This window comes from Lingula anatina, chromosome 4, assembly GCF_051362555.1.
Source record: "Lingula anatina isolate TDL-2025a chromosome 4, LinAna3.0, whole genome shotgun sequence".
In the NCBI taxonomy this organism is placed as follows: Eukaryota; Metazoa; Brachiopoda; class Lingulata; order Lingulida; family Lingulidae; genus Lingula; species Lingula anatina.
Window position 1 is genome coordinate 440,990 of NC_141770.1, and position 23,044 is coordinate 464,033.

The 23,044-nt window shown below is 40.0% G+C and overlaps 1 pseudogene across 1 annotated transcript in view; it reads right to left on the bottom strand.

Annotated features, from left to right (window-relative positions):
- The window catches only part of LOC106161733 (sacsin-like), a 47,909-nt pseudogene that overhangs the window by 13,773 nt on the left and 11,092 nt on the right, over window positions 1–23,044 (bottom strand). The window contains exons 3-6 of the transcript XR_015333881.1: window positions 22,955–23,040; window positions 22,562–22,672; window positions 21,941–22,088; window positions 364–2,001 (exon numbers count right to left, since the gene is read on the bottom strand). The product of XR_015333881.1 is annotated as a sacsin-like (transcript). The remainder of the gene's footprint in view (window positions 1–363; window positions 2,002–21,940; window positions 22,089–22,561; window positions 22,673–22,954; window positions 23,041–23,044) is intronic.

A 23,044-nucleotide genomic window follows, 5' to 3' on the forward strand; every position in this document is an offset into this window, starting at 1 on the left:
TTAATTGAAGTTTTTTTTATTAAAATTGTATTTCATTAATAATATATATTAATGTCATGAAAGATTAACAATATGAATGACAGCATGCATAATTGGCACATCGAGACATCTATAAAATCTTATTTTCTGCAGAGTTAACTGCCATTTTCTATGGTGACAGTGACAGTGTAACCATTCACTTATGTCACAGCAGAGCAGAACATGTATTGACCTTTATGAATCTGTATATAAAATCTGAAAAAATTGCTTTAATGACCAGATTTGTTTCTGAAAAAGGTAACGTAATCCAAAGATTGTTTTCCATTCAATTGAACTTGCCTATTAGCAGATTTTAATTGCTGTTTAGAACTTTAATAGTTATACCTAAAGTTGCCATCTTTTCCAGGTGTGCGGCAACCTCAGATGGAACTCTCTCAGTCTCCAATAAGCTGTGGGTCAGCCCGGGAAGAAGCTCTTTTGGATGATCCTTGGTTGGAATATACACTGCATCACTTGCACTGGACTGGAACCTAACAATTTGGTCGCTTCGGGGCAAAAGTTTGATCCCAATTATATCACCATAGGATGAATCAGAGAGGATGTACTTCAGGATAGACATCTTGTTGACAAATGAGAGGCTGACTACCCAGGTTGACACATTTGGTTTCTTTAGAGCAGTGCGCACATGTCCTGGCTGAATCTTAGAAATTTTCACTTCATGCTTTTGTAATGCTTCTTCTACATGTGATGGGACAGTGCAAATCCTTTCGCCACTTTGCATGAGAACACTCACAAGATCCTCAACATTGTCTATGTTAGGGCTTAAATCATTGAACAAGACTTCACTGGCATTGTGCCATCTACTGGCAGAGAAAGAGGTGTCAGTTGTTGGGCTATAAAATGATTGCCTCCTTAGAGTCACTCTGTACATAAGTGTGACCATTTTTTCAAATTTGGGATCAGTTAAACTGCAGTCTGGCATTGCATTATAAATGCATGTTGGTGAAAAGCCCTCGAGAATGGCACAATTTAGGAGTTCTGCATATGCCACTGAAACTGCTTCTTCCACCAAGCAGATGTTCCACAGAAGTGCTTTATCAGTGAGGGCAGACCTATCTTGGTCTGCAGTGGGCCATTTCAGCTGTCTGCGATTTTGGCTGAGTGCAAAGAACCCGCTGATGTGAACTGGTAGACCAGTCACACTTTTTTCTTCAAGTGGGAGTGGTAGGAAACAGAAGAAGTGGCCGTTCGGTTGTTGGGACTTCTGTTTGACTTGTTGAAATGGTTCGTCCTTTGTGCCACAACACATAGCAACAGCCACCCACGGAAGGAAACCCAGTTTTGAATCATTTGCCAGTTCTTGTAACTGTGAACTCACTTGGCCTCCAGAAAAGTGGTTTGTTAGCATCCATTTGGTCGTCTTTGAGGGGGTAGGTGAAGAGGCAGCTGATTGGTGGATATATGTCGTCTCTGTGAATTGGAGCTCATACGTTGACTGAATTGGTTTTTCTGGCCACTCATTGGTTTGTCGCACCTTAGCAATTTCTGACAAAAACTCTTCACGCTTTGATCTCACACCTTTGATGCAGTCTTTATCTATCTCCAACTGAAAGATTAACTCTGGTTTCTCACTTCCTTCTGTTCTTTCATACAATTCAATGCTTTCCAGTGATGACAAAAACAGAAGGTTCATATATGCACATGTCATGAAAGATTTGAACAAACTATCAATTTTTTGTGATGCATATATCTGCTCTGACAATTGTGAACAGAATTGAGAGGGATCTTGTGAACCTGTCCTGAGTGGAAAGCGAAACAGTGTTCCCTTATAAACTCCACCATTGAATGTTATGTCACGGCCACCAAAAATTCCCACAAATGGTTCAAACTGATCAGGCAAAGAAGAGATTTCTTCCCTATCATTTTCAAGATGCCATTGCTTCCCTGTCGTCCTGGGACCAAAGAATTTTTCATGTGGATCTAGGAATCCTATCTTGTCTCCACTTATTACGCTTGGTAAATCTAGAAGTAAATGTAGAAGAATAGAAAAATAAATGTCCAAGCACATAAGGTTTATGCAAAGGCACATATGACTTATGCACAGGTTCATAGGGTTTATGGACAGGCACATTCCAATGTCTGAGCATGCATGCAGTGCTTTGTCTAAGACTTTCTACAGACAATATAGGGATATAGATCACTGACCTTTGAAAGACAAGATATTGCCCTGGACAGTGAAAAACTACCAAAGGATTCAGTTTCATAGCCCATAAAAAGTACTATGGTTATAATGTGTAAAATATTCAAACAATAAAAAAACAGAATAATTATGATTAATATAAACCGATATCATGCCAATTTTCAAAAACAACCTACCCAGCAGACAAACGACATTTGCAGCGCATTTGCAGGAAAGCAAAAAAAGGGGGACACCACCTCCAGTGTTGTACTTGACAAGCTCCACAAATTGTAGTTAACAAGAGGTCTCGATTTTTTAATGTTGAAAACTACAATTTATAACAAAATCATGGGGAAAAGTAAAAGGTCAAATCCAAATTTGTGATGTGCATTTCATGGCGAAAAGGAGGTCAAAGGTCAAATTCAAAGTCACAAGAAGACTGTCAATATATGAATTCCCATTCAGGTTCAGTAGTATCAATGGGCATATCTGTGCCAGTTTTAGAGATATAAGGGAAGGAAAATTCAAGGCCAAAACCCAGCAGGCACTCAACGTTGATTCAACATTGAGGATAGGTTAAGATGATGTTGATCCATCAATATTGATAGATCAACAAGATCTCAACATCGAATCAACCTTTTCTTGTCAACCAATTGTCAATGTTGATAGATCAACAGGGTCTCAACATTGATTTAACCTTTCTTTGTCAATCAATTTTCAATGTTGATAGATCAACAGGATTTCAACATTGAATCAAACTTTTCTTGTCAACCCATTGTCAATGTTGATAGATCAACAGGGTCTCAACATTGATTTAACCTTTCTTTGTCAATCAATTTTCAATGTTGATAGATCAACAGGATTTCAACATTGAATCAACCTGTGTTTGTAAACTCTTTGTAAATGTTGACATATCAACTGGATCTCAACATTGGGTCAACCTTAACTTTATTTATAACCTTAATCATAACCTTGATAATAGTTTTAAATGATTATCTCACTAGAGAGGTATGCATAGGGGTAATTACCCCTCATAAAACGCTTGTTTTACCCCTTTTTCATTAAAATTAATTTAGTGAAAAAAGCGGTCTTCATTTTTTTAAAAACTTTCCAGATTTGATGTTCAGGTTATCTTTAAGAAAAAGAAAAAAAAAAAAAACATAGGGTCACCAGCCTTACCTTATGGCAAATTGACAAAATTTACTCAAAGTTGAAGAAAAAGCTTGAAAAAGCCAAAAATGCCTGTTTTTCTGGAAATTTAAGTTAGCTGTGAGAAAAAATGAGACTGGTGACCCTTTGTTTTTGTATTCTTAAAATTATCTTAACAACCTGATTATTTTAGTAAAGCTAATTTGTTGTTTAATTTTTATGGGTAATTACCGTATGTGCCTGCATACTTGTATAATGTAAATAAAGTGCAAGACTCCGGATAACATGAACTGATGCAACACGTGAGTGTGGACAGTGTGTAACACTTTTACAGTACAAAAACTGTACTTTATTAACAGTACTTTGTGAGGCCACACTATCAGGAGGATCGTTCAACAGATAAGGACATGGAAAACGGTGACATTGCGTCTTCAAAACTACACACTATCAGGAGGATCGTTCAACAGATAGGGACATGGAAAACGGTGACATTGCGTCTTCAAAACCCCACACTATGAGGAGGAACGTTTAACAGAAAAGGACTCTTAAAACTGTGACATTGCGTCTTCAAAACTTAACTGTCTACGAATCTGTTAGAATTTAACTGTATTTGACAAATGTTAAAGTTTATGAAACATGATAGTATTACATGTAGTTAGTGTATGTTCATTGTTTGTAATATATTATATTCATGGTTAAATTAGTTGTTGTTTGTGTTTTTTTATGTTCGGGCTGTTTTGGTCCGTAAAATTGAGCATCAAACTGGAAAGTTAAAAAAGAATCTGACGACCCATAGGTGGATACAGGGGCCGGTCCCGGGGTCTGGACCCCCCCCCCCCCTTTTGTTTCGAAATTACCTTTTTTGTAGGTAATTTTCCTTATTTCCCCCCTTTTCAGCTCTGAGTCTTTTTATTTCAAGAAATGCTTGATATCTTGGAGAACACCTTCAGCCATCAGGCAAATTTCAATCAAATATCCTGATAGCCTAATTGATATATCAACGTTAATTCAATTTTCAAATTCAACTTAATTTCAACATTGATTCAACATTGAGGTATCAATGTTGATTCAACATGGATACCTCAAGGTTGATTCAACCTTGATGGTTCAACGTTGATTCAACTTTCATAGTAAATGTCATATCAACATATTTTCAACGTTGACTGTCAACATTGATTCAACATTGATACCTCAAAGTTGATTCAACCTTGATGGTTCAACGTTGATTCAACTTTCATAGTCAACGTTATATCAACATAGTTTCAACGTTGACCAGCAACGTTGATTCAACATTGATACCTCAAGGTTGATTCAACCTTGATGGTTCAACATTGAGTCAACTTTCATAGTCAATGTCATATCAACATACTTTCAACGTTGACCATCAACGTTGATTCAACATTGATTCAATGTTGATTTGCCCGCTGGGAAAAAGGTCACACTTAAATTGCCAGTATGACTTCCTATTCAAGTTCAAAAGTAACCAAGGGCATATAGACTGTCAGTTTTGAAGATGTGACGGACAAAAAAAAGCAAGCGAGTTAACTTCCAAAGCTGTAATTAATTCTCGACTGTGCTCACTGGAGATTCTGGCACCTTGACGCATGAGCAGTAGTATCTCTAAACTGTGGAGTTCATCAGGGTGCACTCATATCTGTCGTGTGTATATGGACCTCATCTTCTTCATCTTCTTGTTGCACAAAAGCAACAAACACATTTTTCCAAGCAACAATGACTGCCATTTCCTTCTCTCTAGCTTATTACTGCGCATGTGTTGAGGTGTCAGAATCTCCTCTGAGCGCAGCCTAGAATTAATTACAGCTTTAATTTGAAGTTACTCACTCGCTCTGCTAGTTAATTACGCCGCCGGGTATTCTGGGTTCAGACCGTGATCACTGGATACCGCCAATGGATTTTTGTATTTTAAGAATTTAGATTTTTCATGTGAACGGTCCCTGAAGGTCAATTCCAAGGTCACAGTTAGATTGCCAGTGTATGACATCAATAGTTACTATGGGCATATCTGTCAGTTGGAGATATAAGGGACTAAAATATTGCAGTTTTGGAGTTAAAGCAACGTGCCATAAATTTTGTACAGAAGAAATTAATTGAAATAGAGAAAAGATCATTTTGTTTGATATTCATGAAATGTGATCAGAAATCTCAGATGTTTGAATTTCTTGAAATAATGTCATTTTTGACCAGAAGTTGCCTGCCTCACTATGCCTTATGTTATCTTGTCCAGACGTTTGAAATTTTATGCACATTACCGTACAATGTACTTTTTGATACAGCATAACTGGTAAACCATATGGAAAAAAAAAAAAAAAAAAAAAAAAACAGACACCACTATCAGTGTTGGGCTTGACATGCTCTATCAAATGGTTCTAGCATTAACAGTTCCAGAAATAGAGTTTTCAGTTTCGGCATCTAATGGCTGCTGCTCTCGAGAAAATGCACCGATTGACCCCAAACTCACGGAGATGAAAGACGACCCTTATCGCAACACTTGCCAATAATATTATAGGTGAGGTCTGTGTAGTTTCTGAAAATCGGCGCAAATAATTTTTTTGAAAAAATTCCATTTTTAGATAATTTTGGCCCGTTTGGCCTTGAAATAAAGGTCAAAGGTCAAATCCAAGGGCAATTTGGAATCTCCCCATATTACTTTAATTAAGTCAGACTGCTATAGAAATTTTTCCCATAATTCTTTCGGTGTGCTAGAAATTTAGCATATAGTGCATTTTGCAAATTTTGGACAAGGGTGCATTGCGACAATCTCTATACCAAGACCCATGCACTGACAAAGCCCAAAATTTACACAGATCGAGCTGAGATTATATGTGACCTAAATCCAAGAGATGGGTACACAGGTTCTTGTAGTCTAGGAGGAGAAGTGGTAACAGTAACATGGCTGTTCCTTATACGAATCAAATAAATTCGAAATGACTGAATAAATCTCGATCAGCCATAAAATAGCTTTAGACTGCCCCTTTCTTTAAATTTGTGTCAGAAATTTAACCAATACTTATGTGACCTACTTTTCTGCCCCATGTATATACAGCATAGAAAGCTAGCAAAGAAATCCATTCCTATATCATTTTTGGGTAACATTAAACAATATCATATTTTTTGGTAATTCTCTTAGTTATACTATTTGAATTTACATGCCGGCATTTGGTGGGCTTTTGTGGCAAAACATTAACTATTTGTATGCATCTTTAAAGTTAAAAAAAATATGACAGTATGGCAGTTATGGGGCAAACATCACCAAAGTTGTCAAAAGAACCTGAATAATTACCGCAAATGTAAACCAATCATGCCAGTTTTCGTATGCAACCTGCCTCTTTACCAAACAAATTTAAAGTCACTCAATATAGTCTTATTTATTTCATCTGTCATAGTGATGATTTCACCGCCAAATTAAATTTCAGAAACTTCCACATTTAAATAAGATTTGATATCAATGTTTTGTAAAGATAATTTGTTATAATGACATTATGTGTATTGAATCTTTTAAAGTATTGTATTTATTGGAAAGAACTGTAACCAAGTCTTAGAGCGCATTCCCAGAGATTTAGATTGATTCAACTAGATCGACCTTACTCCCTGGGGGTTCATGCTAGATTGCTGTCAGTCGACCGCGCACAGAATTTAATTACCCTCTTACATCTTTTAGTAGGTGGGACAGACATTTAAGCCGGCTAAGCTGACAGTAATGTAGTGAGACTCCCCTCGGGGATAGATCGATGTAAAATATGTGGGAATGGGGTCTTAAAGGAATTTTTTAGGTCTTAAAAGGATTGAATAACTTCATTTATGGCTTTATCTCCTAGTTCAGGTCAGTCTTAGTTTTATTATGTTTAATGTCTCTCCGTAGTTACCGTGTACATTTACCCCGTGGACCATTTGAAGATTACACTGCGATTAATGCGGTGGAAAATACAATAGAGAGAGTGTATAATGATAGGGTCGCTAAACGATTGTTGACGGCATATAGTAACTAGCCTAATCCCCTGGTCGCCTGGGTAGCCACGCCCCCTTAGAGTACTTATGTAAACAAACGGTCTCCCGTAGCAAACTATCCTTTTGTTCAGCAGCTTCGCGCGTGCAGCTGATTATGTATGTAGTGACACTATAGCTAACTGCAAATAAATTTGTGCTAGCTGTTATTTGATTCATTCTGCTGTGTCGGATGTTGTGGATCAGCCCACTGGTTCGTTGACTTATGTTTTTCTGAAGATTGGTGGTGCAGATTTTGAGTGCTTAATTATTTACCCTCCTTCTAACAAGAGAAAGGGGAAGATAAAAAGGGGAGATAAAAAGAGACAGTGTCAAATGAAACAGGTAATGAGTAATACATTACATTAAATAAAGGGACTCGCGGTGGAAGAAACGATAGACTGTTTTGCATCAAGGTATGCCATTATAATCCGACATGGCCCATAACATGATCCATAACATGACTCATTGTTGTATGCCTCATATTTGTGCCGACTTATATTTTACTCTCGTTCATTTTGTGAAACTATTTCCTTGAATAAAGTTTTGCCTGTATAAATTAACTTTGTGACATGAAGTAATTAATAAAACGCGCCTGTTGAAAAGGGGGCTTTTCATAACTAATAAAGGTTCACTATTCAGGAAAATATCGTCGCCGTTCGTCGCCGCTACCTTCAGGAAAGCGTACCCTCCGCGTGGATCACCGGCATTTTTGATTATCTGACAAATTAGGGCAATTTACGTTTTAGCTAATAATTCTGAATTTACTAATATTTTGGACTAAATTCTATGTCAGATTCATAGCAATGACGGAGAGCCGCCAGAGTAACTGTTTAATTTTCTAAACTAATCAAACTAGAACGCATGGCGATAAAATGTGTCGCTAGATCTTGTAAACACTCAGCGAAATGCACCAGGGACTATATTCAATGTGCCGTCACTTAATTGCTTTCTCGATTTCATTAATTGACGATAGTAATTGCAGATAACAAGGAAGAGGAAATGCTGAAGACAAAACAACGTCGGGTCTTTGTGTGACTTTCTCCCTAAACACTTTTTATGTTGCTGTCAAAGAAAAGGGAGTCTAGATAGCGATTATTTAAACCACTGCTGCTGCTTTTGCAGGTAGACTTTCTCGTTTATCATTTAAATGCTCCCCTCCCCCAGCAGACCCAACTTGATGCATGTACGTCTTGGTAGCTATAGTACAGATCTTGGTTCAAGTAATGAAAGGTTTAAGCACAAAACGATAATTTGAGGCTATTTTTCATTCAAGACAAAATAAAGTATCTATGGTGTGTGACAATAGGGACTTTACAAAGCTTAATTTGTCCTTAAATATATATTCCAGTAGCATAGGCGAGCGACGTAATTGTAACCTCAACTTGAGGTATCCTCGATGAAAGCGGAGTACAAAAATTAACTTTTTTAAATATCGATTACAACATGCTGTATAATGATATTGAGACTAAAGGGTTTAATGGAATTCTTTCCCTTAAAAGCAATTCATTTCAAAATTAAAAGAAACAGTTTTTTCGGGGAGCGCGGATAGACAGTTTACGTCAGGTGATTCGTTAAAGTCAAGGAGTGTTTCACTATCAAATGTGTAAATCATATATGTCATAAAACACTATAAGAAAGTTTTTTGTTACGATCTGCAACATTTGTTCATTTATATAGCAGGGCGAAGTTAAAGCCAGAGGTAAATAGACCCTAATACCGTAATCCTCCTCGTCCATTTACAGGGTTGCTACTTAATATGGAATATTTTTTATCATTGTTATTTTTGAGTGCTGATTAAAATTTTTTGGGCTTTAGTCATTAAAAATGTATGTCACTGAGTGATAATAACATCCAGTCTTCTGTTGTGAGATATTTTGGTCAATAATATCAAATCTCACATAAGATGCCATTCAAAAGAAACACCCCCAGAAAACCATATCAACAGTTTGATATCATTATAAACTTTAAGATAAGATATTAAAGAAAATGATAGCCTCCGGACAGTGATATCTTACACAGTCAAAGATCTCACTACAGTTAATCATGAAAAGTCAGTAATTGCGGGTATGACCTCCAGCAGCCGCTTGCAGCGCCCTCATCCTACCTGGCATACCCTGTGACACGTTTTTTAGAGTTTGGGTGGAGATATCACTCCACGCAGTGATATTTGCCTGTCGCAGTTCATCACAATTTACCGGCCTAGGACCATAGCTATTAATTCTGTGTATTACTTCCGCCAACAGACTTTCAATTGGGTTCATATCTGGAGAGTTTGCAGGCCAGGGCAGTTGCTGAACCCATTGGTTTTGAAGAAAAACAGTGATTCTGCGGCCTCGATGTGGGGTTGCGCAGTCGTCTTGGTACACAAAGTTGTTCCTGAAGATGACTCTTACCAATCGAAGCATTGTTTGCTGTAGAATGTCTCTGTAGGAATCCTGGATGAGGTTGCCTCCTAGAAAAACCAACTGGTTCTGGGCACCGACATGTAATGCTCCCCAAACAGAGACGTTACCATCCCCTGCTTGCACCCTAGGCAGTACACAATCATCGTTTTATTCCCCTCGTACACGTCGGTAGGCACGGATTCGACGATCAACCCTAAAAAATCCATATCTGGCCTCATCACTGAAAACGACGTGATTCCAGTGTTTTGGCTGCAAACGCACGTGGTCCCCAGCCCATTGCAGACGTCGCTGTATATGACCTGCTGTTAACAGTGGTTTCCCTACTGGCCTTCATGCAAAATAACCGGCTTGCAGTAATCTCTTGTTCACGAGGGACTTTGAAACAGACGTTTGAATGACTTTCTCCTCTCTTTTCTGAGGACACTGGTTGTCTTTGTACGACCAGCACGGCGTCCTTTGAGGAGAAGGGGTTCCTGTCTTCTTGGTGTGATACGCGGACACCCTAGTCGAGGTATTGGATAAGGTGCCCCTGTCGCAGCATTTCTTTGGAGGACTTCACAAACGGTTCCTGATAAATGTTGAATTACCTGGGAATGGATGTCCGTTTCTGGCCATTTTCTCTGAGTGCAAGAATCCCATAGTAAGCTGCGTTGCTTAGCTGTCGAACCATATCTTCACTAAGGCACCTGTCAAGTTTCAGAGCGATCCCTTTGTTGCTTCTCTAAACATACTCCAAAGATTGACCAAACCCATGCGTTTTTATACAACGGCAGAAATTGCCAAAAAGACCACCCCTCACATTTCTGACCACAGAACATAGAACTGCATGCATCAATTGTTTCGAGAGTTGTATGGTAATTAGGTAACACACCTGGCTACACATGGAGTGACACCTCAGCTTTGGATTTAAAGTAGTTAGAGAGAAATTAAATATTTTGTAGAAAATTTACTCGCCAAAAAATAATATTCCATATTAAATGGTAACCCTGTATTTAAATCGTATCAAAACGTTTGATACACAATGTTCATTAAATTCATAATTTTGGCGATTTATTAAAACCATATTGGTACATAAAAGTTTAAGATTAGCATAAGTTAAGCAACAACCAGTATGAAGAACAACACCCTTTTTAAATGAGGCAAGACACCCTCTTCACACTGATTATAACCTTGAGAAAGACATTATGCAACTTAAGGCAAAGGAGTTATGCAAAGTTCTTTCAACTCGTGTGTGAATACAACACATTCTTTGTCACTTTTACAAGACAATGGAGGCGAGCAAGTAGAGTAATTACAATATACAATAAAAAGGACATTAGTATAGAAAGCTTACTTCGGGTCAGCCCTTTGCTTGTTCGAATGAAAGAGATAGATATCGCGCCGCGACTCCCTTTATTAAACCTTCGTGTGTTTGTGTAAAAGTGTGAAAGACAGGCAACGGTCTTTAGTCGCTGTTGATATTGTTCGCGATTAATATTGAAGTATAACTCCTTCGCCTGCATGTAAACGTGTTACTTTTCCTCATGTTCTCTATATTTCTTTTAGGTGGTTGAGACAATGGGATGAGATCGATAAAAGTAAAGGTTAATCTAAACAATTAGATGCGATTTTTGTGAAATGACTTATTAAGTGATGTGCATGTACCTAGCATGTTTAAATTCTTGAATTTCTAATTTGTTAAATCTTTCATACACGGCCTCATATATGTATTACCCTCAGGCCTTCGATATTATTGTGTTACACGGGACTCCTGGAAACCTGAAGCACAGGTCTACGGAGACTTGTTATCCTTCATGCACTTTTATGGCTGGGATGAACACTGCGAGGTAGAAACAGGCTTTACTTAACTTTACTTGATGCACGACAGTTTAAACAAAACCAGTCTGCAAGGCTTGCTTTGATTTGGCGTTAACCTTACACTGGTTTTAAAAGAACAAATATAAATATTGTAATGAAAATTTCAATTAAATTATTGTGAACACAGAAAAAAGTGCCTTTAAGTGCATTTGACTCATGCGCTGAATATTTAAACTTAGTTAATGTATAATTTATTCATTTTCAATGTACCAGTGCTGTTGTAATAAGCCCTGTAAATATCTATTGCGGAGATTCAGAAGATTTTCAGAAAACTCGACTTTTCTGCTAAACGGTAGTTACACGTGAGTGTAAACACGTTTAGCAGTGGTTCTCTCCCTGTCCAAAAACCCCCTGGGTAAGAGCCACCATCCACCCCATTTTCAGCTGTCAAGCACTCGTTGGGTGAAGATTCCCAGACGCAGTAGAGCTACACTCGAGGTTCCGATTGAGAGGACTTGTTCTCTCTGGCAGGTTCACTGAGGCGGTAGTAAAAGCAGTTGGTTGGTGTCGCAGGGTTCACGCCGAGTCGGGACCCTTAGCTGTTGGTTGGTGTCGCAGGGTTTACGCTGTGTCGGGACCCTTAGCAGGTGGCTGGACGGAGAACGGGAAGTTGGGCTCTCCCGTGGGTTCGTGCCGTGACGGAACCCAAGGCAGGTGGTTTGTCGCAGGCTTTACGCCGTGTCGAGACCCCTAGCAGGTGGCTGGACGGAGAACGGGAAGTTGGGCTCTCCCGTGGGTTTCTGCCGTGACAGAACGCTAAGTAGGTGATTGGTCGGAGAATCCGGGCCGTGTCGGAACTCTAGGCAAGTGGTTGGTTGGAAAACGGGAAGCAAGCTGTCCCGAGGGTGTGCGCCGTGCCAGCACCCTAAGTCGTTGATTGAAGGAGGGAAGTCTCTCCCAAAGGTGCGCACCGTGTTGGCACTTGTAGCTGTGGGCCGGTAGAAGAGGAGCCACTGCTGTCACAGTCTCCCACCGATTGGAAGTTTATGCAGAACTAAAACTGGACATTAACTGAATATATCCAAAGGACACATATTTAACGTGGACTTAAAGACAATAACTGAATATCAGAGTGGGCATTATTACCACATTGCATTTTGTTGGATTTTAATAAACATTTTGAACCTTTTTACATCAGCAGTTTGTTTCTTGGATTTGAACCTTTAAAACAATTACGAATCCCTTTTAATACTGTACGGACTGAAGTACCAACATAAAATCCGTTACAGTTTTTGGTGGCAGCGGTGGGATCTATAGTCATTGTCACGACCCTGAAGAAGCAATGGAGAAGAAACGTGGAATAAGCCCCGAAACCAGAGACCGCCAGGACACTGGATTTAGTTCCACATTTACCAGGAGTGGAAATGTGTTACCTCCACGTTATAACCCGGACATTGATTTAGATGAACTACTTGGTGTAAGACGGCGATTAGACGAGATGGAAGCATACTTACAAGCCACGTTGAATGCAGCTCACCGACGAGTAAATCCCGTGCCTGATATTTCCCCACCTAGGACATCTACTGCCATGCCTAGTTATGCAGATCAAAGGATGTACAAGACTGGGCCAACCATTAAATTGGGAACATTTGATGGGAAAAACTGTGATTGGGATGATTTTTGTTCCCAACTTGAAATATGCTCAGATAATTACCGGTGGACAGACGAAGAATGCAGCACCCACCTTGCCATGGCCTTGAGAGGTGAAGCGGCCCAAGTGCTGAGTGATTTACCGGTTGAAAAACGCAAACAATTCCATGCGTTAGCCGAAGCGTTAGAGCGACGGTACAGTCCACGCAACAAGAAAGAATTGTACAGAGTGCAAGCCCGCACCCGGAGACGCAAACCAAAGGAGTCAATTAGTGAACTCGCCCAAGCCATACGACGCTTGGTGAGACTTGGTTGGCCAGGTGAAGATGAACGTGTCCGAGCTACGTTTGAAAGAGAGTATTTCTTAGATGCCTTAGATGAACCTCGCCTCCGGCTGGAAGTGATGCGATATCGACCACGTACCTTAATTGAGGCAGAAGAAGTTGCCATTGAGATGGAAGCTTGCCAGGAAGCAGAAACGGCACGAAATTGTCTGCGCAAAAATGATAAAGTCTACGCTCGTACCGCCGACAGGGTGAGTGAGCAAGAAGAAATTTCCAATGGCCAAATTGCGAAGATGAATCAATTACTGGAACAACTCAATAACAACCTACGTGCTCAATCGACAGAGATTGAAAACTTACGACGAGCCAGTGAGCAGGGAAGGCAAGACCACTTCCAGGGAAATCAACGTTCTATGGGTAATTCTGTTCCCGTCCCCAATTCCAACCCGGCTCCCGTACCCACGGCACCCAGACCAGGAGGCAGATTCCGCAGCAATAATGGACCAAAACCAAACAATGGGCCGACTTTAAACTAACCCAGGCCGAGGAAATGGACCGACCGATGGCCGAGGACGTGACAGGTCCAGTAAAAGAGGAAGGTACAGCCGTCGGATCCGTATACATTAGTGTGAAATTGCCAGCCAGTAATAGACTGTTTTTGTTGGATACTGGCTCTGACGTAACTTTAATTTCGGAAAGAATTTACCAGCAAATGCCAAGGAAATCCCGCCCCCCCTATACGTGAGACTCTGAAGAAGGTGATAGGCATTACAGGAGAAGAATTAAGAGTGAAAGGAGAGATAACTTTGAACCTGAACATTTGCGGTAGACAAATTAAACATACCTCAATTGTGGCCAACATTGCCTCTGACGGAATTCTTGGAATTGATTTCTTGAGGAAAACTAGTGCAAAGCTGGATTTTTCTTCATTTCAACTTAGTATTGGGGAAAATACGACGCAATTACTAACTGCTGAGAAGGATGTTGCCACCAGAAGTCATATTCTCCTTACCACCTAGATTACGATTCCACCCAGATCGGAGATTTTTACCAGTGGAACATTAAAACGTAGAGGCCCTACTTACACAGAGGGGTTAGTCGAGCCATCACAACAACTTTTGTCGCATTCTGCAGTAACTTTGGCCAGGGGTTTGGTTACATTGGACGGTTCGCCTGTACCACTCAGAATTGTAAATGTTGGTGAAGACGAGGTTATATTGAAGGAAAATACCGTGGTGGCCAAAGTAGAAGGGGAAAAAGTACATGTTAACCACGCTCAACTTCAAGACCCAGTTACGATCGTCAAACCTGATCAATTGAACGTTGTTCCAGAACATTTAATGGACTTGTGGGAGAGATCAAGTTCAGAGTTGACCCCTGCTGACCGTGAAAAACTGGCAGAACTTTTGATCCAACACCGTAGAGTATTTGCCACAGGACCAGAGGATTTGGGACATACCAGTCTTGTTCAGCACGAAATCTGCACAGAAAATGAGCACCCAATTCGACAACCACTCAGACGACTACCCATTAGTAAAGTGGAAGAGGGAGACAGGGAACTACAATGCATGTTAGACTTGGGAATAATCGAGCCAGCGAACAGTCCCTGGGCTTCACCAATTGTTTTAGTGTCCAAGAAGGATGGTAGTACACGTTTCTGCATAGACTATAGACGATTAAATCATGTCACCAAGAAAGACGCTTATCCCATACCACGGATTGACGAAACGTTAGACACTTTACATGGTTCCAAATGGTTTTCAGTGATCGATCAGATGATGGGATATTGGCAAGTTGCGATGCATTCTCGTAATAAACCGAAGACGGCTTTCATCACACGACGAGGACTATTTCAGTTTAAAGTTATGCCGTTTGGCCTCGCCAATGCCCCTGCAACGTTTGAGCGTTTGATGGAGTTGATCCTCACTGGCTTACACTGGGAAGTTTGCCTGATTTATTTAGATGACATTATCGTCTTTGGGAAAACTGTGGAAGAGCATCTTGATCGGTTGGCTTTGGTGTTAGAGCGTCTAGGTAAAGCTGGACTAAAGTTAAAACCTAGCAAGTGTACCTTTTTCAAGCATGAAATACAGTATCTCGGGCATGTGGTGTCAGAACATGGTGTATCAACAGATCCAGACAAAATTGACGCAGTGAAGACTTGGCCTACCCCCAGATGTGTGAAGGATGTGAGGAGCTTTTTGGGATTGTGCTCATACTACAGACGATTTGTGAGGGATTTTTCAAAGAAAGCTAAGCCTCTTCAACAGCTGATGGAGAAAGATCGTGCATTTGAGTGGAACCATGAACAGGAGGCATCATTTCAAGAATTGAAGGCAGCATTGATCAACCCTCCCATATTATCTTTTCCGGCGCCAGAGGGCCAGTTTATCCTAGACACAGATGCAAGCCAAGATGGAATTGGTGCAGTTCTCAGCCAATGTCAAGATGGGGTTGAAAAAGTAATTGCATATGCCAGTCGGAGTTTGAGTAAGGCAGAGAGACGCTATTGTGTTACCCGCCGTGAGTTATTAACGGTGGTTCATTTTACTCGATACTTCAGACATTATCTCTGTGGACGTCAATTCAAGATTAGAAGTGATCATGGATCCTTGAGATGGTTGCTGAACTTTAAGGAACCGGAAGGACAGATAGCACGCTGGTTAGAAATTCTAGGTGAATACCATTTTACAATTGAGTATCGACCAGGTCAACGTCATGGAAACGACGACGGTTTGAGTAGAAGACCTTGTTCCCAGTGTAAACGACAGTGTCCAGAACTTGCACCCACCAAGGTCTCCAGACGAGTAATCAGCACAGAGTCATGAGAAGAGGGTTCTTTGGAGCCTAATTGGTTGCCTTTTATTTCGCCTCAAGATCTAGGGAAATTACAGGAACAAGATTTGGTGTTTGGCAAAGTAATGCAGTGGAAGAAATGTGGACAGAGGCCGTCTTTTGAGACTGTTTGTGATCAAAGTGAACCACTTAAGCGTTATTGGAGTCAATTTGATCAGTTAGAATTGAAGAAGGGGGTGCTGTACCGGAAATGGCTAGTCAAGAAACAAGGTAAAAGTTTTCATTGGCAATTGTTGACCCCTGAACCGTTAAGGAGAACGATGTTTGAGCATCTTCACGCCAATCCCACTGGAGGACATTTTGGAGTACATCGCACTATCTTAGCCCTTAAAGAAAGATGTCATTGGCCTGGTATGGACACCCAAATCAAATTGTGGGTACAACAATGTGATGAGTGCGGAGCTGCAAAGAATCCCATTAAAAAGAGGCGACCTAAGTTGAAGCAGTCGGCAGTTGGTGCTGTGATGGAAAGAATTGGACTAGACATCAAAGGTCCTTTTCATGTCACCGATTCAAACAATCGGTATGTCATGGTGGTTAGTGATTATTTCAGCAAATGGACTGAAGCCTATGCCATTCCAAATCAGGAGACTGAAACTGTGGCAAAGAAGTTGGTGGAAGAATTTATCTGCAGATTTGGTGCCCCACGCAAGATACACACCGACAGAGGAAGGAACTTTGAGTCGAAGCTGTTTGGAGAGATTTGCAAACTCCTGGGTGTGAAGAAAACTGCTACCACCGCCTATCATCCTCAGAGTGACGGTATGGTGGAACGATTTAACAGGACGATTGGCGTTATGTTAAAGATCTTTACTTCCAAGCATCAGACAGATTGGGATGGTTATATACCATACTTAATGATGGCATACCGAGCGACTGTGCACGAAAGTACAACTCTGTCTCCAAATCGTCTCATGTTGGGAAGAGAAATCAACTTGCCCATAGATGTTATGGTTGGCTCGCCAGTAGACCAGGAAAAGACCACTCTTGAGTATTCCGTTGAAATGCAGATGAAGATGGAAGAGGCCTTCAACATAGCCAGACGTGAGCTTGGACATGCAGCCAAGAGACAAAAGAAGTATTATGACCTGCGTTCAGATGAAGAAAAATTCTGCATTGGAAACATGGTGTGGCTGTACTCCCCTCTTAGGAAGAAGGGACTCAGTCCGAAGCTACAATGCCAAAGGGTGGGGCCATTCACTATTGTTGATAAGTTGAGCGATGTTGTGTATAAAATACAGAAGTCTGCCCGATCCGACGTGAAAATTATACATGGAGATCGTCTCAAGAAATATCGTGGAAGTGCAGTGGCTCCCTGGTTTGTACCTGAAGATAGACACAAAACGGTAGCGACCCAGACGTATGATGACGAAAGTATAGACATGCCTCCTGAAACTAATCCTGTGTCATTTACTGATGAAGAAGATACGAGTCAACAGACGAATGATGATAAGAGTAAAAGCCCGAGTGAATCTCAAATTGATCCAGTTCCACCTGTAAGTGAAGGAGATAGTAAAAGTGACCCAGTCCTGAAAAACGCTGTTGATGCTTTAGCTCCACTCCCGAGGAGACCAAGGCGGAACCGGCGACCTCCCCGAAGATTCAGAGACTATGTTTAATGGAGGAAGTGAATGTCACTACCTATCCCTTGGAACTTGTTGTTTGTTTGTTTGTTTAGAGCGAAGTTATATTAGTTATTGTTCACATTGTTTACAGTTGCTTATAAAAAAAAAAAAAAAAAAAAAAAAAAAAGTTGGTGTTACTTAAGCCCTGAGGACAGGACTTGTAGGGAGGAGGGTATTGTAATGAAAATTTCAATTAAATTATTGTGAACACAGAAAAAAGTGCCTTTAAGTGCATTTGACTCATGCGCTGAATATTTAAACTTAGTTAATGTATAATTTATTCATTTTCAATGTACCAGTGCTGTTGTAATAAGCCCTGTAAATATCTATTGCGGAGATTCAGAAGATTTTCAGAAAACTCGACTTTTCTGCTAAACGGTAGTTACACGTGAGTGTAAACACGTTTAGCAGTGGTTCTCTCCCTGTCCAAAAACCCCCTGGGTAAGAGCCACCATCCACCCCATTTTCAGCTGTCAAGCACTCGTTGGGTGAAGATTCCCAGACGCAGTAGAGCTACACTCGAGGTTCCGATTGAGAGGACTTGTTCTCTCTGGCAGGTTCACTGGGGCGGTAGTAAAAGCAGTTGGTTGGTGTCGCAGGGTTCACGCCGAGTCGGGACCCTTAGCTGTTGGTTGGTGTCGCAGGGTTTACGCTGTGTTGGGACCCTTAGCAGGTGGCTGGACGGAGAACGGGAAGTTGGGCTCTCCCGTGGGTTCGTGCCGTGACGGAACCCAAGGCAGGTGGTTTGTCGCAGGCTTTACGCCGTGTCGAGATCCCTAGCAGGTGGCTGGACGGAGAACGGGAAGTTGGGCTCTCCCGTGGGTTTCTGCCGTGACAGAACGCTAAGTAGGTGATTGGTCGGAGAGTCCGGGCCGTGTCGGAACTCTAGGCAAGTGGTTGGTTGGAAAACGGGAAGCAAGCTGTCCCGAGGGTGTGCGCCGTGCCAGCACCCTAAGTCGTTGATTGAAGGAGGGAAGTCTACCGCTTAGACTCTCCCAAAGGTGCGCACCGTGTTGGCACTTGTAGCTGTGGGCCGGTAGAAGAGGAGCCACTGCTGTCACAGTCTCCCACCGATTGGAAGTTTATGCAGAACTAAAACTGGACATTAACTGAATATATCCAAAAGACACATATTTAACGTGGACTTAAAGACAATAACTGAATATCAGAGTGGGCATTATTACCACATTGCATTTTGTTGGATTTTAATAAACATTTTGAACCTTTTTACATCAGCAGTTTGTTTCTTGGATTTGAACCTTTAAAACAATGACGAATCCCTTTTAATACTGTACGGACTGAAGTACCAACATAAAATCCGTTACAATATGTTCGATGGATTAAATGCCGGCTTCGTAATATTTTAACTAAATGCGTTCATTTGCACAGTTACACAGATATTATTTTTAAGTTGTCTGTCGTTCAGCACGCATTATAGGCGAGTAGCTAAATAGTGACGGTGATCAATCCAAGCTCAATCTTGGCAAGTATCGTTTACAAAATAGATCATGTTGAATAAACTTAATTACGCTTTAATAAATAATCAACACACGGTTCGGTTATTGTCATTTGAAAGCTTTCGATCAAAGACGTTCAATGAAATCACAAATCATTTGACGATTAAAAAATGGACATGTTCAAGGGGCAGTTTTTGTTTCAGCTAAAGGGACTTCAGGTTCAGGTAGAGGGTTCAGTTACGTGTTTCATCGGATGATAGCATCACGCCCTAAGTCTAAGCGAGTTGAATAGAAGCTTTTTATCCAAACATCCTATTCCTAACTACTGAGTCAGGACAAAGGTCTAGTAACATGCACTGTGCAATTACTATTAATGGATCAGATGCATACTTGATTGTTTTTCCTCTGGTGTCGCACGTATGGATCCTTTCTTGAGTGATCTAAAACAAGCCGCTAGTGTACCATGTTTCTCGCTGTAGCAAAATATGTTCGACATGGTGTTTCTGAACAGCAGCCGGAGACACAGTAATTGTATAGGCATGCTTTAAGCATGTTCGAGAGATAATAACAGTCGGGTTTAACAATAGATAGCGAGATATAGTAAGACCCCCTCCTCTTTAACTGATGATTTACACTTTTAATTGACCGTACTTTCGTATATTGTATGATCATACAGCCAGACTTCCCCCTGTTGCACGTTGTAGTTAGATTGTCATTGCGCCTATGTCAATGCACCTCATTTAATTTCAATATTATAATATAAGCATAATATAAGTAATATGTTATTTCCTTATTCCTCTTTCATTATCATTCATGTTTTATAAATACTTGAACGCTTGAATGCAGATATTTCAAATTAAAACGTAAGTACATAAATAAACATTACATTTATAAATTAATGCAATAGGAATTTTTTGAGACAGATTGATGCTGACGCTCATGCATTTCAACCAAACAAACAATAATTAGTTCAATTTTTGACTGCGGAAATTTCATATAGGATGAAATAACTGAAAACAAATTTAACTAGCAGTTTGTTAGCAACACTAAAAACCAGCTGCGCGTGCCAAACTAGTGAACAAAAGGACAGTTTGCTTCGCGTGCCACGCCTTAGCATGGGTTTAGCCTCTTCAAGCTATAATCCTATCGCCGCAACAAACAATAGGGACCTTCTGGCTGATGTATCCTGCTGTTAATTACACCTAGTTACAGCGGATTGTCACGCTCGCGCTGGGCCACAGACACCGGCGTCATGGGGTTCACTCGTATTAAGTATTGTGTTATTCAACCTAAGCTATTGTGTTTGTGCGTTCGAATTTTGAAGGGATTTATACGGCCCTCCATTGTTTGTCCGCCCCCTTCTATTCACAAGATAGGGATTAAAACATTTCGAACGTTGTTACACCGTTGTACAACGGAAACAAAATTATTCCGACCACTGTATATGTCTGAATTCTTTTAATTGGCTTCAGTACCTCTGACTTAATTTTTTTAGGAATCACTGTACATATGTATTTTGTGTATAAGTATATATAGAGAAGAACTTTGTATTGTAATCAGAGATCAGAGATTAGAGATATGAGATCATCAGAGTAAGTTTGGTCAGTCAAACCGACAGCTGGATTGTCCGTGTTGTCAGCCAGAGAAATAAATGTAGAACTCGGTCAGTTAGTAGTTGATCTCCAGAAAATATATCGTAGCTTTTGTGTTACCTGCTGGAGAATTAACTAAGACCAATTGTTCCCTGTGATACATCTAAAAGAGGGCGTGGCAAAATATGTTATAATACCTGTATGTGCAGAAATGTTCAACTGCTCTTTGCTGCTGTCATCCTCAGTTCTATTGTTTGACCACTAGGTATAGAGTTGTGGTCAAAATGATGTCATAGACTGGACAAAGTCTCCCCCCCCCCCCTTCACATACAGGCATTTTAACATCTTTTTCCTCGTTGTGTTTGGAAGTTATTGTGCCAATGACACCAAAATTGTGCAAAAGAGTGTTTTAAATTTAAATGACATTGTCCTAAAAAGTCGTGGTTGTTGGATCTTAATTACAATAATAGCTATGGTATCATCATTATCAAAGGTTGCCTTCTCTTCAGAAAATTGAACATGACGTTGAAAGCAACCGGACTATTTACAAAAAAAAAAAAAAACCAACAAGAAAATTTAAAGTAAAAAAAAATGGTTTGGAAGTAATTAGACAAACGACACATGTCATACAACAACAATGACAGCACAGACAGACAGACCAATCAGAATATATACATGCAGGCAATTACAGTGTCTGTATATCAAAACTAAAGTAAAACCAATTTGGTAAATTTAGATTTTTGTCTTACTATGTGCTATATTCTTTGGAACTGGCAAGGTGCTTTGTTACATGTGTAAAATTGTTAAGCATATAACTCTGTACATGATATGTATAACAACTGGCAAAAAATAGTACAGGGTATATCTTTTCTAAAGTTAGCACATGTCTATACTTGCTGTGTGTACCTGTGATTGTCTGTGTGCTGCAAGTACATTGTCAATTAACAGATTGTCAGTCATACCTGTCATGTGAAAGACAGACTTGAACCCCAACCCAAATTTTCCAACTTTTAGTGGATCATCTTTCTTGCTACTATTGTGGATGGCTCCTATTCTGTCCCAGTCAGCATCACCAAAAACAGCGTCATTGTAGGCATACAGAGCTGGACCCTGAGATATAAGGGAAAAGAACAATTCAGAAGACAAAAATACATTAAATTAGAATGCTTTATAAAGAATTTTACTACCACAGAAGGTTGGGTTGGGGGGGGGGGGGAGGGGGCGATATTTATTCCTTTTACATTGTAATTTTTGCTATCTCTTCTCGAACCATTATCAGTCCTTATCTTAGATGGTCTAGCATTTGTCATTACACGATGGACATAAATACAAGTAAAAAACGGGGTGGATCCAGAGATATTTTCTGGCAGTCTTTCAAATTATCTTTGTTAATATATCCTCCATCTTTAACTGTCTTCCAAAAGAATTAAATAGATACCCGTCAGTGTAAAAAGTTAAAAATAAGGACTTGACTGAAAAAACTGTACCTTGAAGTCTGTAAGAATAGAGACAAATATCTAACCTTTATATATACAATCTTATAGCATAAGAAGAGTTTGTTTAAAAACACATGTTACATTTACCTGAAATATCTTCAAATCTGGTTGATACAAAGACTCTGCAGAAAACTGGCGTCTGTCATTTACAAATTTCACAGATTTTGCTCCAGCATCCTCGGCATTCTGGATTAATTCCTAAAAAATTGACAATATACAATGTCAGTTATCTCTTTCTTGTTATAACTATAATAATTCTCACAACTTTATATTTAAGAAGATAAGTGAATGACTAATTTAAAGAATTAAGGTAACAAAAACTTGACATTTTGGACTATTTCCTAAACGATTGACAATATGCAATATCACTTTTCCCTTTCTTGTTATGCTTATAATAATTCTCATGACTTCCTATTTATGTAGACGCATGAACAATTAAAATCAAGAATGAAAGTAACAAAAATTGTACAAAAGCTTAACCTTCAAAATCTGCCCATCATCTGGATATTGGTCTAATACTGCTCTCAGCTGCTCAATTAAAGATGGCGTCCGAATCCCAAAACCACCTAA